This window comes from Lygodium microphyllum, chromosome 15, assembly GCF_053477565.2.
Source record: "Lygodium microphyllum isolate KBCC chromosome 15, Lygodium_microphyllum_v1.1.10, whole genome shotgun sequence".
Lineage (NCBI taxonomy): Eukaryota > Viridiplantae > Streptophyta > Polypodiopsida > Schizaeales > Lygodiaceae > Lygodium > Lygodium microphyllum.
In genome coordinates, this window is record NC_141149.1 from 2,393,956 (window position 1) to 2,410,805 (window position 16,850).

Genomic DNA, 16,850 nt, shown 5'->3' on the forward strand with positions numbered 1-16,850 from the left:
GCTCAGAACAGAGCATTGATGATGAGTTGGGTATTCCTTCTATTGTTACACCTGGAGTAAGGAAGACCAGGGATGTTTTGAGAGCACTTGGGAGTGAACCTACTTTGAGCAGGTCTACGAGAGCTAGGTATCCTGTGGATAGGCTGAAATATGATGGATTTACAGCCATTCACTATGCATATATGGTTAAAGTGATACATGAACCAGAACCCACTTCTTTTGAAGAAGCCATGGGAAAAGAAAAATGGGAGAAAGCCATGGATGAAGAAATGGATGCCTTGGAAGCAAATGCTACATGGGAATTGGTACCTTTGCCTAAAGGTAAGAATGCAATTGGCTGTAAGTGGGTTTATAAGGTGAAGCACAATGCTGATGGTTATGTGAACAGATACAAGGCAAGATTAGTAGTCAAGGGGTATGCACAAACATATGGCATTGACTATGAAGAAACATTCAGTCCGGTTGCAAGGATGGCAACCGTAAGAGCAGTCATTGCTATGGCTGCGTCAAAGGAATGGTCTTTACATCAGATGGATGTAAAGAATGCCTTCTTGCATGGTGATTTGCAAGAAGAGGTCTATATGGAGCAGCCACCAGGTTATGTGCATGATGTTCATCCTGAGTTTGTTTGCAGGTTGAAGAAAGCTTTGTATGGCTTGAAGCAAGCACCTAGAGCATGGTCTGACAAGATAGGACAGTATCTTGTCACTATTGGCTTTCAGATTTCCAAGGCAGATTTCTCACTTTATGTGAGAAAAACAGAGAAAGGTATTATGCTACTTGTCATTTATGTTGATGATTTGATTATGACAGGTGACAGTGATGAAGATATCCTTCATGTGAAAATGCTATTGAAGCAGAAGTTTGAGATGAAGGATTTGGGAGAGCTGCGTTATTTCTTGGGCATTGAGGTGATTAGATCACCAAGTGGGATACAGCTCTTGCAGAGGCAGTATGGATTGGACATGCTGTCCAAATATGGGATGACAGGCTGTAAGCCTATTTCAGTTCCTTTGGAGCAGAATGTGAAGCTGAGCACAGATGCAGGTGAGCTTCTAGAAGACCCTACTATGTACAGACGCATAGTAGGAAGTTTGATTTATATGACTATTACCAGGCCAGATTTGAGCTATGCTGTTGGATTGGTAAGTCAGTTTATGCAGGCTCCAAGGAAACCACATTTGGATGCGGCTAGACGCATACTCAGGTATGTGAAGTCCACATTGCAGTATGGACTATTTTATGAGACTGGGGTTCAGATACAGTTGCATGGATACACTGATGCTGATTGGGCTGGTAGTATTTCTGATAGACGATCTACCAGTGGATATGTGTTCTCTTTTGGGAGTGCTGCAGTCACTTGGAGCAGCAAGAAACAGCCTACAGTTGCCTTGTCGAGCATAGAGGCTGAGTACAGGGGTGCAGCAATGGCTGCATGTGAGGTAGCTTGGTTGCATAAGCTACTTTATGATATGCATCAGTCTACAGATGGACCAGTTGTCATTTATTGTGACAACATGAGTAGTATACACTTGGCAAATAACCCAGTCTATCATGCTAGAACAAAGCACATTGAGGTGCATTATCACTATGTGCGAGAGAGGGTTTTACTAGGTCTTATTGATCTAGTTTATGTCAGCACAGAGGATCAGGTAGCTGACATATTCACGAAGGCATTGGGCGCAGAGAAGCTGCGCAAGTTCAGAGACCTGCTTGGTGTGCAGGAATTGGGATTGAGCTCGAGGGGGAGTGTTGAGATATCGAGCTCCACTCGTGATACTCCAGGGTGACCGTTGTGCATTTATGTCACCGACGTGTCAGTTGCAGATGCGGTTGGTACACCACCCATGAATAATAGCTACATGATAGCTATCCTTATCTATTCTAGTTCGTGGCTCAGTTAGTATGCCACCTTAGTTAGTTGAGTTTGGTTTGAGACCCATATATAGGGTTCTTCTATTTCTTTGTACTTGAGTTATTTTTGGCTTACACAACTAAGAAGAGGAAAACTGTTTTCAGCCTCCACCCTTGTGTGTCTTCCCCCATTGTGCAAGCAAGAAAGCTTCAAGCGAGACTCCTTCCTTCTCTCCCACAATCTTGACAGTACCAAGCCCTACGGGATGACGAACCGGCTGGCGAAGAGGACTCTAACGACGAGTACGAAGACTGCCAACCCTTTAGTGATGGAAGTGAGGGTGAGGTGGATTCAGTAGAGTACGACACAGAAGGACATGAAATAGAATAAATACGGGCAGATTCCAAGCCGCAAAAAAGAAGTGCCTACAAGACAGAGCGAGGACTCATACACATAAATTGTGACCGTGCCTGGTTAGAACAGGTAGTAGCCATAGACCTTGAGCAAGTAGGCCTAGCTTGACACAAGTGCTTAGAGCAGAATCACCATCTGAATTGCGACCACCATGGGAGACCCCCCCTTCTAGCGAAGACAGCGAGTTTGACTCTGAGTCACAAGTGAACTCGGATAGCAACCCAGAAATACCTAGGCCACCCAAGACCCGATGCACAGCCGGGGATTTACCTGTTTACCTGAGGCGCAAATGATTGAAGCAAGGAAGGGTGAACCAACCCAGGGACACCCGAATAGACAAGCAACAAAAACCACGGGACCTTTCAAAACGATTTACGAAATTCAAGAAAGGAGATAGGGTAGTGATGTTGATGGGTGCCAAATGGTAAGGGCAAATGAGCAAACCAATCGAGGGACCAACCAAGGTCAAAGAGGTGAACTTAGCCTGGGAAGGGGAGACACCCCGACTAGTCTTCATTGCCAATGACTTGGTTGAGAACGAGGAAGCGAGTCTAGTCGCTAACATACCCATGACACTTGACGTAGCACCAGTGAAGTAGAGACCGTACCGAATGAACCCTAAGCACGCTCATGCTATCAAGGAAGAAATTGATAAGCTGATGAAAGTAGGATTCATTTACGAAATTAAGCACATGGACTGGGTATCACCCATAGTCATTGTGATGAAAAAAAATGAAAAACTTAGAGTGTGCATCAATTATAAAAAGGTGAACGCTACTACCAAAAGGGATAATTATCCATTGCCATACACTGAGCACATGCTTGAAAGAGTGGCATGCAAGGAGGCCTATAGTTTTTTGGACGGCTTCTCAGGATACAACTAGGTGCAAGTGCATCCTGCCGATAGGCATAAGACTGCCTTCGCCATCGAATGGGGCGTCTTTGCATACATAGTCATGCCTTTCGGGTTGACTAATGCCCCTGCCATCTTTCAAGGTCTCATGTGCACCATTTTTAAAGACATGCTTCGCAAGGAGTTAGAAGTCTTTGTCTATGACCTCTGCATTCACTCGACCTGGATGGAACACTTGAACAAACTCCAAGCAGTCTTTGATCAGTGTCGCCTATATCGTCTCTCCCTGAACCCCTTGAAATGCCAGTTTTGGGTGAAACATGGATGCATCCTCGGCCATGTGGTGTCGAAGAACGGAATTTCCATTGACTTCTCGAAGGTCAGGGCTATTTTCGACCTTCCATCCCCAACCAACTACAAGGGAGTTCAATGCTTCTTAGGCCATACGGGATACTATCGATGGTTTGTGTTGAATTACGCATTCATAGCAAGACCTTTATACAAATTGCTGATTGTCTTTGAATTGACTGAAGCTTGCCAACGCGCATATGAAGATTTGAAGAGGGCTCTAACCACAACACCAATTCTATGAGCCTCGGATTGGACCATAACCATCCACGCGCATATCAATGCTTCTAAAATCGGTGTGGGGGTAGTGTTGTGCCAACCTAGCGAGCACAACCTAGATTATCCAGTGAGCTTTGCTAGTAGATAACTCACAGAGATGGAAATGAATTACTCGAGGAGACGGAGAGAGAGGGTTTGGCCATGGTGTTTGCTGTGAAGAAGTTCCGGCATTATCTATTGGCTACGCCCTTTACCTTCTTTGTAGACCATCAAGACTTGCTATACCTAGTGAACAAACCTTGCGCTACAGGACGATAGCTTGATGGCTCCTTTCGCTTTTGGATTTTGACTTCTCTATGGTTGTACGGAAGGGGAAAAAACACTACATGGCTAATCATATGTCACGCATCCCCACAGGGAAATCCGCTGGAGAAGGCATTACCGATGAATTGCCAGATGCCCACCTCTTTAACCTCTCCAAGGGGAGGGATTTATTCAAGGCCGATCTAACACGATATTAGGCAGATGACATAGTCCAACTACTTGAGCACAGACTACCTGAATGACCAATAGAGAAGGCAAGACTAAGGCGACTTATTCTCAAAATCCAACCCTACCAGTTGATAGCAGGCAAGCTATATCACTTAGGGCAAGATGATGCACAGATACATGTGTGAACATGAGATGCATGACGTGCTCTCGGAGGCACACAGTGGGATTATTGGTGGGCACTTTTGTGGAGACACAACGGCCTGCAAGGTGTTGCAGTCTCAACTATGGTGGCCAACGCTGTTTCGTGATGCCATGTGATTTGTTAAGCATTGTGATGAATGTCAGCGAGACGAAGGTCCCGATTCGCAAGGATCAGATGTAGTTGACCCCAATCATTGCATGACAACCCTTCGAAAAATGGGGGATCGATTTTATGGGACCCATCAGCCCTGCTTCACAGTATTCTCATGCTAGATACATCATTGTGTCCACAAACTACCTAACGAAGTGGGCAGAGGCAAGAGCAACCCGAAAGAACAATACTCAAATGACTGCCAAGTTCTTATGGAAGCAAGTGATCTCACGATTCAGATGCCCCATCGAACTAGTCAGTGCTAAGGGACACACTTGATTAATCAAGTGATAACTCATCTCCTATCCACCTTCTTAATTATCCATCAGAAATCCTCTCCATACTACCCTCAAGCAAACGGCCAGGTGGAATCCACAAATAAGATTCTTGTCAACGTCCTAACCAAGGTAGTCTCGGCCTCACGCAGCAACTGGGATAACAAGCTGATGGTGGTGGCTTTGTGGGCTTACCACACAACTTACAAAACGGCCGTCGGACAGACCCCCTTTAGGCTGACCTACGGAACCGAAGCAATTCTCCCCGTAGAATTCTTCATGCCTAGCCTACGAATTGCGCTTTAGGAGCGATGGGAAGGAAAGGAAGCATGGACGCAACGCCTAGTAGAGCTTGAATGCCTCTTGGAGACTTGTCTTCTAGCCACTCATGCACTCATATGCGAGAAGGAACGATGCAAGAGCTGGTTTGACAAGCATGTCAAGCAACGTGACTTTGAGCAAGGCGACCTAGTGCTCCTATACTCGGTCAAGAGGCATAAGCAAAAAATGATGTTTCGGGGTCTTGGACCTTTCAGGGTCCGTGCAATCAGCCAAACCAGCAACGTTGAGCTCGAGACTCTAGCCGGCAAAGGAATAGGCTTCTTCAGTTGAGGGGGTCAAAGTTTGCAGCTAGAGTAGGCTATGGGATGTGAATCTTGCATAAGGACAGCTCCTATTCCAGATCCACTAGCGTTAGTGACTACTAGGAAGAATGGTCTATTAAAGTCATGGATTTGCAATACAGGAGCATGTGTTAAGGTATGTTTTAGTAAATCAAAAGACTTTTGTTGATTTACAGGCCAATGATACACAATATCTTTCTTTAATAAAATTTTAAAAGGTAATGTAAGCAATGAAAAATTTCTCACAAATTTTCTATAAAAGCCAACAAGACCTAAGAAATAACGTAGTTCATGCATATTTTTAGGTATCGGCCAATTCAAAATTACTTCTATCTTTTTAGGATCAACTTTAATACCTTCAGATGAAACAATATGACCCAAGTATTCAATGTGGGTTTGGAAAAATTCACTCTTTTCAAGATTAGTATATAATTGATTCTCTTTCAATAATTTGAAACCCAAGGATGAATGTTCATAATGCTTGTTCTCATTTTACTGGAAACCAATATGTCATCAAAGAAAACAATGATACAATGCTGATGCTTCAAACATATACGATTCATCATACTACTGAATGTGGCTGGTGCATTAGTTAAACCAAAAGGCATAACAAGGAATTCATAATGTTCAAATTGAGTCCTAAATGTAGTTTGGAAAATATCAGATGTGTCGAGTCGTACTTGATGGTATCCAAATTTAAGATCTATTTTACTAAATATTGTAGTCCCTTGTATTTTATCCATGAGGTTGTCTACCCTAGGGATTGGATATCTATTCTTGACAATGATCTTATTTAGGACATGAAAATCAATGCACATCCTATAGGTGTTATTTTTCTTCTTGACTAATAGGACAGGTGCACCAAAAAGAGAACTACTAGGCCTAATGAGTCCTCGGGTTAACAATTCTTCAACTTGGTTTTGAATTTCTTTCTATTCAATTTGGTTATGTTGATAATTGCTTTACATGGTGGTTGAGAACCTAGAATTAAGTCTATTTTATGATCTTCAAGACATGTAGGTGGTAAGCCAGGTGGTAAGTCAGCTGCAAAACAATCTTTAAATTGTGAAAAAAAAATTGCGTGCTTAGGATGCATCTGATTTTCCTTAACTTCAATTTCATTCATCCATATTAAGTAAGATTTGCTACCTTTTCTTAATGCACATTTAGCATGTGTATGACTAAGCAATGTAAAATTATCAAGGGTGTGCATACCATGCAATACGATTTGTTTTCCATTAGAATGAATCTTCATTGAATGCGTGGAATAATATATATTGGGATTATATTGATGATGCCAAGGCATTCCTAAGATAATATCACTAGATTGCAAAGGCACAACTAAGAAATTTCTGCACTTGACATAATCACCAATTTTAATTTCTAAGTCATGCACTTCTTGTGTTCCATTATATCTAGTGCCTAAGAATGCAGCCTTGATGCGATAATGAGTCGAACTAGTATGCAGATTCAATTCTTTGACCAATTTTGCAAAAATGAAATCGTGTGTGCTCCCGTCATCATGTAAAACAATATTTTCTCTACCGTGCACAAGACATTTCATCGTTAATAAAGAAAGGGGATTTGGCATACTTGGTAAAGTATCTGAAGTAGTACCGATATTGTCATCGTCTTCTGTGAAATCTGGCATTTATTCATGGTCTTCATCTTCAATCACTCCCAAATAGTTGATGTGAACAGTTGACTTTTTGGATTGAGAATTCATCGCTAGATGCCTAGGTTGATGGAACTTATAGCAGACTATGGATTTAGCTTTGGAAACATTATTGGTAATAGCAAGGAGTTTAGGAATGTTGGGATTTGGCTATAGAGATGGCTTTGGATTTGGATTTGTGTTTGATGGTAAAGCAGGGGATCGTGTCCAAGATTTACGAAATGAAGATGGAACAAAGCAGTTTTGATTGAATCTTTGAAAGTTAGAATTGAATTACTTTGTACCGAAGTTACCGTTATTTGAGAATTGTTGTGGTCGCTTCTCTCATCCTCAAATTTTGTCTTCAGCATCATGGGCCAAGGAAATTGCATCCTCAAGAGTCGTTGGCTTGAACATGTTCACTTCCGCATAGAAGTGACTAAGCAAACCAAACATAAACTTGCGCTTATGGGTCACCTCAGGTACATCTTCGAGCATTCGAAGTTGCAATAAAGCATTCTAAAAAGGCTCAGTATATTGTGAAATAGGCTTGCGATCTCTTTGTTGCAGAAGATCCCACTGTTTGATTGCTTTTTCGTGGAATTGAGGTGGAAGAAAATTCTGCAAAAATTTCTTTTGAAAAGTCTCCCAAGTAGTAGGACAATCAATGCTTTTGCGGACAACAGTCCACCATAGTGATGCTCTCTCCACTAAGTGATTAGTGACACACTTGAGTTTGTCTTTTTCGGCATACTGTTCTTCATGGAAATAATAATCAAACTGATTGATAAAGCGAGAACAGTCTTTCTAACGTGTAATCCATTAAAAGTATGGAATTTGAAATTTCTTTTACTTATCTTGGCTTCTTTCCGGATAGATTGTGCTTCAAGTATTGCATCGATTGTGCGTCATATAACATCTTCAGGTTGCGGTTCATCTTGATCGGCAATAGATCATTGAAGAGTGGCCAATTGAGCTTGCAAAGTTTGACATGCTCTTTATTCCTCTTGAAGCTGCATCATAATTAGGTCCAATTTTTGCTCCATCGTATGTTCCGGTAAATCACCTTCGGCCATAAAATCTTCCATATTTTGATCGGTCATCCTACAAAATTTCAAACGACCTCACACACTCGAAGTCTTGTTAGCAGGATGAGAATAGCTCAAAGTTGGGTTTACAAGGCTTGCTCTCTTTTTTTAAAAAAAATTGCTTTTTGAGATTTTTTTTCTTTGCGGATAAGGAAGTTGCTAAAATCCTTCTTTGATGAATACTTTGCATGTGAAGACTGCGTATAGCAATCTACTTGCTCGAAACTATCTCTATCACAGCATGGGTGTGAACATAGGCTTTCAAGGAGGTTGAAAACAAGTTTGGGATTGATTTGTTGAGGAACTCTGTGTGAATAACCGCTAGAGAGAAAATTTGACTTTAAAGCTTTAGAAAACTGTTAACCCCAAACCAAGAAGGCGGAAGGATGAATGAAAAAGTAGAAAGAAGATGGAAAAGGAGCAAGGCCATGCAGGCGGTCCCCAAAGCTAAGACGGGGCCAAAAGCCTAGCTTTAAATAAAAGGCGCCTCAAAAACTCCAAAAACTCTTGTAAAAGAGCGCTAGGCTCCCTCCTATGCCACCTGTAAAAGAATAGTCGAATATAGGCCTACGGCATGAAGCAAAAAGAGGGAACTAGAAAAAGGGACTTTCCCACAATGGCCGGTCATGTAAAAAAGGATGGGTGCCCATGGGGTTTTAGGGTTTGTATCTATAGAGTTCAAAAAGTGAATGGAAGCTCATTCTTTGGTGTGTGCCCAACAAGAACTCTTCTCTTCTTCTCCTCTCCTTGCTTGTGTGTGCTCTTGAGAGAGGGAGTGATTATGAGTGTGAGGGAGTGAGTGAGTGGGAGTGAGGGATCAAGGGGGTGAAGCTCTTCACCATCTCCTCTTCTCTTCTCTTCTCTTTCCTTCTCTTGCATGGACGGCTATGGCGGTTGGAGCTTGGAGATGGAGGAGGCTTGAGCATGCTTGAGCTAGCATCTAGGATCGTGGAGCTAGTGGAGTTCGAAAGAGAGGCAACTCATATCGGCATCAAGGTAAGATCACTACACTCGTAGGATTGAGGGCGTGTTGGCTATGTGAGAGGTAGCCATTAAAGCTCGCTTGGAACGCTTGAAACAATAAGCGGTCCGTGGGTCTTGGTGGTTGAGCGAAAGCTCCCACATTTTGGTTCCGTTGCCGGGACCACGGATTCAAGCTTGAGCGCTTGCGTGCCCATATTAAGCATCGACATAAGGGATTCTCCCCTGAAATGGAGCTTGAGGTAGGTAGGAAGGTTGGGTGTTTTGATCTTCAAAATAAGTAAGTATTTTGGGTTGGTTAGTTTGTTTGATGATTGGAAAATAGGGAGAAATTGTGTAAGTTTGTTGCTTTCGATTCTCATTGCATTTAGTGTAGGATAGCATTAGGAAATCGAACCGGGAAAGGGTAGGGTTTACTATTGCAAACATGGCAAAACAAGGCATAAAACATGCAAAAAATGGCAAAAAAATAGCTTGGGATGCTTAATGTCAGCAAGCGAGTGATTGAGAGTATCAAAGCCCTGCCCGGGAAGGGATTTAAGGGCCACGAGGCCAAGGGAGAGCTCTTTTGCAATAGTTACAAAGAGAGAGAGAGAGAGAGAGAGAGAGAGAGAATCGAAAGCCATGGCCGCTTAACAGTTTGAGTGGGCTATTGTGATACCTAGAAACCCAGAGACCTAGAAGGTGACCTGTTGAGCCATAAAACCCTGATCGAGTCCAAAAAACAGAAAGGCAAAGTAGCCGGAAGGCCCTAAATCCCGCCTAGATGGCTAGAGAATTGATCTACAAATCCTATCATGCTTGAGGGTGCATGAGACGCTTAAAGGTTGTTTGCCGCAGGCGCCTTGAATTTTCGCACTTGAAGTGCACTTAAGAAAAATTGAAAGTCTGATTGAATATATGTGTACCAGAAAGAACACACGCATGGAGTGGAGACAACTTGAGGACAATATTTAATAAGTCAAGGAACTCACTCAGATAAGCCACTCAAGGAACCCACGAATAGGAGAGAACCCACGGACAAAGACAAACCATCAACACGCAAAGTAGGATCAAGCAAGTGGCACAAACAAAGGGGATTTGACAAACCCACTCAATCCAATCGATAGCTTGGCGAAACACAAGAACTCAACTATGGCAGAGGAAAGCTCGGACCACAGGTCCAACGAGGAACTCGGTTTGGGCGTCTTCCCATAGGCTATTCAACAATTGGTCAGCAGCTACGATGCACATGCCCGATATGAGCACCGTGGTCGGGTAGCAGATGCTATCATCGCAGACTTAAAAGAAGAGAGGAAGCTAGCCCATAAGGCGTTGCAAGGCATAGCCGCGTACAATAGAGATCAGCAGGTCAGGAGTCAAAGGCAAAGCACGGAGTTGCGTGAGGTACAGCGAGTGCTGAACTTAGGCGGCAAAAACTGAACGGATCATGAGAGAGCCCTAAAAGGAGACTTAACGTTGAGTAAACTTCTTATGAAGCGATTGTTAGACAACACCGTAGCAGAGCAAAGTGCTGCAGCATTAGTGACCTCACTGCTGGCAGGGTTAGGAGCAACCCAAGGCTCTAAGAGCCAGTCTAAAATCCCGATAGTCACAAAGAAGCTCGATAAGTACCAACCCCATGACAACCCATACAGCTTTGTAGAGCAATTCGAGCAAGTCTGTGAAGCCAACAGCCTCAGCGACCTGACTCAGCATTGTCAAGATTGTGGCAGAGAAGGAAGGAGTCTCACTTGAAGCTTTCTTGCTTGCACAATGGGGGAATACACACAGAGATGGAGGCTGAAAACAGTTTTCCTCTTCTTAGTTGTGTAAGCCAAAAAGAACTCTAGTACAAGGAAATAGAAGAACCCTATATATGGGTCTCAAACTGTAACGTGTCCACTAGAATCATCCCGGACACGTCTTAGCAGTCCATCGGGAAGGATGTCTAGAAGGCTCCGCCCGGCACTCCCATGGAATGTTACGGGACTTGCGATCTAGGTCTTCCCGCGTCTGCCACGTAGCGGAAGTATCCTGGCCGTTCCCACTAAGGATCGACCTGAATTTGGGTTTTCCTGTTTGGTCATTATCTAGCAACAACTAGCGTCAGACCCGAGCGAACTACTTTACGCAGAAGCGCCCGGTCTGAAGCGGATTCACGCTGCACTTGGTTCAAGGAGAATGGGAAATGAGAGGGATGCAAGGCTCGACCTCTCTGCCATAAGGCATAGTCCCATTCCGTTCCCCCTAAAACAGCATGAATCGGTTAATAGTTAATTCTAAGTCACCGTTCTCGTTACTTGTTTTGGAGATGACGATCATCCTCTGTCCGTCGAAGACTTTGAGAAAAGTTCCCGGCTAACCGGGACCACCCATCCATAGGACGGACCCATGGTCCATCCTCCGCACTTTCCTCGGTTTGTTTTAGTTATGTAATTACCTACCACATTAGTTTGACATATACAAACAGCTTCTTTGATTAACCCTGTTATGCACTGGTTCCTTCACGTAATCTTATCACAGGACATAAAGAAAACAATGTCAAACAGCTCCTTTATTATCATTTTATCCTTTTATCTTTGAAATACAAGGAGTTCCCGCCCGTAGGCGTATTCATAATCCGCCCGAAGGCTATCCAGTAATCCACCAGGGATCACTATTCCAAGCTTCCGCCCGTAGACTAGTATGCGGGCCTCGAGATCCAATCCCGAGTCACGTTAGTCTCTTGTGCAGGGCCCGGAAGGCGAGGGATTTACGGCCAGAGCCCCCTCTGGCACCCAAGCGTCCTCCTGCTCCAAGTAGAACTCAACGGAGAGACCTCTCACGGTGGGTTCGGTCCACGTTCCCGGCGCGGTTAACAACACCCTTGGTTAGGGTCAGGCAGGCAGTCGGGGGTAACTGAAGCTGCCTCTCCCTTCAGGCTTCAACCTGAAGTATTTAGATATATTTTCATCCTTTAGTTCATTGAGCAAACAATGCAAACAGTCCTTTCTAAACTGTTACAAGCACAATCAATTTCAATGGTCATTTAACTGGCAAACTGTTAAGGAGTGACTCCTTTTCTCCGAATGCAACCCGCATTCGATCCGGAATCAATTGCAACTTGGCAAGATTCCTATCATTCTTGGGTTAGGGTCATACCCTACCAATACTTTAGGTTTTGTTGTGGCAGGATCCAGCGACCATGTCGCTTTAGTTTATTGTCTGGTCATTTGCTTCAAGGCAAACACCTAACCTTTCCTTTTCCTTGGCAGTTATCCCCCAAGAAAAGTGAGTAACAGGATGATTACCCATCCTCTTGTAAGTTAAATTCTTTCAGTAACTTGCCAACCTCATTTCGAGAGATGACAAAACTCTCTTGTGGACAAATCTCAAGTCTATACGATGTTGCAACCTTTTTGCACATGTGTTGCATCATTCCACGGGATCATTCCACCCATTGAATGGCGTTTTCTGGTCACGGAATTACCTCCAGCCGAGTAGCAGGGTTTTAGGGTGTCCTCTTACCCAACCCATTATATTGGGCCACGGTTCTAGGAATTTCCGACCCAGTCGGAGTTTCATCATTTGAACGAATGATCCTTAGGATAAAACCTTAGATCATTTTATGCATGAACATCCAATTGATTCGACATCTCGTGAATGTGTGTAAGATCTTTGGGTTTGCGAGTTTTGACTTGGCAACCAGTGTAAAACTAGGTCGAATTTCTTATTGCACTAAACCCTAGTTAGCACTTGAGATACCTATCATATCGACCCAACCATGTCCATAAGAATCCTTGTGGTTTAGGTGACTTAGACAACTCAATATACTTGTCTTGCGTCACGGATGAACCTTTCCCAAAGGTAATAAACTAGATCTAAAGGAGAACAATAGATACAACTTCACCAATACGTGTAAACATGCGATTCACTGCTTCTACGCATCACATGGTTCATGATAATTTTATTTTTCCTTGGTGTAGCAAAAATGCATGATAATCTGAACACTAACTCTCCTAGGTCCTACTAGGACTTACATCAAATAGTCATGCCACTTGCAAGTCCATAGATCATTTTCGTGCCATCTATTCCTTTTTGAATAACATCTTATGGGTGTTAACTTTCCCTCATAAATCATTACAAGGAAGATTCTTCTAAAAATGGGACATGCCATTAATCTTTCCATGCCTAGTAAAAAGGTGTACCTCAATAATTTCAACCTTGTAATGAGGCAACAGTTGTCCTAGGCTCGTCACTTTTGAATGCACAAAAGGAAACTTACTAATAAGGTCCTGCAAATGCATAGACACCTTATGCTCTTTTCATTAACTCCATTGAACGTACCAATGATCAATTTTCATATCTTAAGCTATTTCTAATAAATGTTCAAATAGCCAATTCATTTTCCAATTTCATTTCTTTGCCTAAGTTTAGACTCATTACTTTGATAAGGTACGAAAACTACATGCAACTAGCCTTCTAAGGTGGATAACTCGTTCAAATTCATGACATATTTCAATCTTGCCTAATGTTCAAGAGATGCTTTATCAAATGTGTTTTTTTCCAATTTCCATATGCTTTAAAATTAAGCGTAAAAATGCAATTTCCTTTATGAGTTAAGCGCGCCTAATCATGCGAGAATAACTCGAAAGAACCTGGACTTGAGGACTCGGGGAGATGTCCACTTGTATATTCGGAGATGAGCCTCCTGCGGTCGCACCTTGTGATCTTTTTGGGGCCATCGTAGGCATAAATTCGACTTCCGATTTGCCTTTGTGGTCTACGGAGTGTCTTGCCTTGGCATGCAACCTTCCGACCTTTGCCTTTCCTCGTAGGCGGAAGATTTCTTTACGGGATGTCGCTTGCGGCAAAAGGGCTTTATGAGTTCTTTTGGCACGGAATTTATTCTTGGATGACTTGCGGCTTTAAAAATCTTTTTGCGAAAGCCTTTTCGATGGGTCTTGTGTGGGTCTTTACAGCTTCACCTTCCCCTCTTCAAAGTCCCGGGGAGGGGTATGAATGCCCTTTGGGAAATGTGGTGGGAAGGGGGCTTAAGGAGGCCCCCCCCTTAGAAGCTTCTAAAGAAGCTTCTAAGAAGCTTCAGCTTCTACAGAACACGTGGGGGGGGGGTCGTGATCAGCGTGGCGGCGGGCGACTGGCGGACTGGGCGGCTATGGCGGACTGGGCGGCAGCGCGGCGCTCCACGGCGACCTCCTTCTCCTCTCAGCCGGCCTCCTCCCTTCACGTCGGCACCTCCTCCAGCTCCTCTAGCTCTCCCTCTCTCTGCACGGCCCGTCCTTCTCCCAGCTCCTCTCCCACAGATTCTCTAGCACACCCCCTTGCTAGGGGGTGTTTATATAGGCATGGGGGGTGGGGAAGAGGGCCTCCACACACGTGGAGGACTCCCCTCATGCAGTCCCCACTTCACTCCTTCTTGGCCATCCCTCCTCCACACTCCCTCTCCTCCAGCCATGCATCGGCTGGGGGAAGGGATAATAATAAAAAAATTTGCCTTGTATTTATCCATTTGCCCCTTCCCAAGCGGTCGTTTCCTTGCGGTCTTCACGGTCCTCAACCTCGGTCTTTAATTCACAATGCGGCGGCCTCGTGAATGGTATGGATTAAGTTACTAATAATTTACGAAGTAGGGAATACCTTTGCACAGGGTTTACACGGCGTGTGGAAAGTTAATATTTACGGTATGGGGTATGCGGAAATATTACATTCTCTCCCCCTTAGAAGAATCGAGATGTCCTCATCTCGAGATAAACTGGGGATATTGAAGATTGAGAGAGCTTTCATCCATCCAGGTAGCATCCTCTTCGGGATAATCTTTCCACTGGACGAGGCATTCTCTCAAGGTTCTAGATCTCAACTGTCTTCCCCTGACATCTAAAATCTTTTCCGGTCTTAGTTCAAGGATTCCTTGACTAGGCATTACAATTTGTTGGTCATCAAGTACATGATTTGGGCTAGGTACATACTTCATTCTTCAATAGACTGTTATGGAATACATTATGAACCTTTAGGTTTTCAGGGAGTTGCAGTCTATAAACATTAGGTCTTAAGCACTTGAGGATCTTGTATCGTCCACAATACCTTGGACTTAGCTTCCTGCAATCCCCTAAGGATAGAGAACTCTTCTTTGGGCATACGTGAATGAAGACCATGTCTCCTTCCTCAGATATTCTATCTTGACACTTCAATTTCGTGTATGCCTTCTGTCTATCCTTCGCAGCTTTGATGTCCCGATAGAGTGAAATCATAAGCTTCCAACAATATCTTCTATTTAAATAACTGGCTTGCTCGTATACATGCTCTCATTCTATAGTAGACATGTCCATTATTGACAGAGAATTCACGATACTTAGCCTCTAGCTTTTGTTCCTGGTCCTTGATAGAGACTTCCCTTAGCATCCTTTGATAGGCTAGATGATGGCATCCTTCCTCTCTAGCTAGCTCAAGTATTAGATCGTTTGGCATGGACACTTCTGTAGCTAGAGATCTAGCTATTGATAGATTTTGCAAGATTAATGAATTAAGGAATGCCTTGCGATTGAATGCATCAACAACTACATTCTTCTTTCCAGGTCGGTACTTGATTTCAAAATCATATTCCTCCAATATTTCAATCCATCGACGTTGCCTCATGTTGAGCTTGTTCTGGGTAAAAATCCATTTGAGGCTCTTATGATCGGTTACTAGAGTGAACTTATTTCCCAACAGATAGTGTCTCCAAAGCTTTAGGGCATGGATGACAGCTAATAACTCCAGATCGTGTGTGGCATAATTCTTTTCGTGACTCTTCAATTTCCTTGAAGAATATGCTGATGATTTTCCTACATGAGCACATATCTTAAGGCAAGCATGCTAGTATCAGTTACTACCTCTACTCCTTACTGTGGTCTAGAAGTTTTAGGATCGGTGCTGATACCAAACTTTGCTTCAACCTATCGAAGCTAGTTTGTTCGGCAGTTGACCATGCAATGGACGTTTGCTTCCTCAATAATTCTGTCAAAGGTGCTGCAATCAAGGCATAGTTTTAGATGAAGACCCCATACCATCCTGTCAATCCAAGAAAGCTGAGTATTTCTTTGACAGTTGTTGGTATTTGGCCATCCTAGAACATTTCTAACTTAGGCTGGCTCCACTGAGATTCCTTTTTCCGATATGATGAATTCTAGATGATCATTCTGATGTTTGAGGAACGTGCAATTCCATCATCTTAGCATACCGCTTGCGTGACCTCCTTGTCTCAAGGAAAATCCGAAGTTGGGATTCATGATCTCCTTCCTGTTTGGAATAGAGTGTCGTCGAAGAAAACAAGCACGAAATCATCAAAATATGGTCTAAAAATATCCTGCATTAATCTATTGAAGGTGGCAGGGGTATTTATAAGGCCGAATGACATAGCCAAGAATTCAAAGTGCCCATATCTTGTATTGAAGGCTGTTTTTGGAATATCCTCATCCTTGATCCTGATTTGATAGTAACCCGACCTGAGATCAATTTTGGAGAAGATCTTTGCACCTTGAAGGCGATCAAGAAGCTCATCTATTCTAGGAATAGGGTACTTGTTCTTGACTGATGATTGACTCAACCCATGGTAATCAATACATAGCCGAAGTGTCCCATCTTTCTTTTTCTGGAATAGGACTGGAGCTCCCCATGGTGAATTGCTAGGCCGAATGTAGCCTTGGATAAATAGTTGCTTGAGTTGTTCCTTCAACTC